This window comes from Laetiporus sulphureus, assembly GCF_001632365.1.
Source record: "Laetiporus sulphureus 93-53 unplaced genomic scaffold LAESUscaffold_2, whole genome shotgun sequence".
NCBI lineage: Eukaryota > Fungi > Basidiomycota > Agaricomycetes > Polyporales > Laetiporaceae > Laetiporus > Laetiporus sulphureus.
The window spans coordinates 1530862-1531593 of record NW_024468511.1 but is presented as its reverse complement, the minus strand read 5'-3'; positions in this window follow the sequence as shown (position 1 = coordinate 1531593).

Below are 732 nucleotides of genomic sequence, written 5' to 3'. Positions count from 1 at the left end.
AAACGACTTAGGAAAGCACGAGCGGATGATGCGTGCGACGGTGGACGGCATCAGACGGACGATGTCCCGCTATGTCTTTTAGCTGCAGTGGTCGATGAGCTCGGGCTACGAGGATGACGGAGACGACAAGGACGACGGGAACGACGGGGACGACGGGGATGATGAGGACGACAGGGACTCGTTGTTTTTGTGCTTAAGTAAGCTGAATCATATTTTATTTCAATGCTATGCTAGAAGACTACGACGCCCACACTGACGAGGCTGACGACAACGATGACACTGTCCGCTCAATGGACATGATGCCGAGGAGGCCACCCCATCAAGGGGGCAACCATCACCATGGCAGGTGGCGAAGGAAAAAAGGCGCTCAAGCAGGTGCTGGGGGTAATATAAAGTTCTTTGTTCAGGGCAGGTCTGCCACTTCCATATCGGGATATATGTTCCCACCCCACACGTGCGCGCCACAATTTTTGCCCCCCCTTCCCCCTCCCCCCCCGGCATTCTGGCCATGGCACACGCGTGAGATGGGAACATATATCCCGATCTGAAAGTGGCAGACCGTGATGGTGGGAACATATATCCCAATATGGAAGTGGCAGACCTGCCCTGATGTCACAGTATTAAGTGGCACCTTTCTTTTTGCACCATTAAAGTCCTCATTTGAGTGGTTATTCGGACGCCAACCTTCATATTGGTCTCGCAACGTGGATACTTGGACAAACAGCACAATGC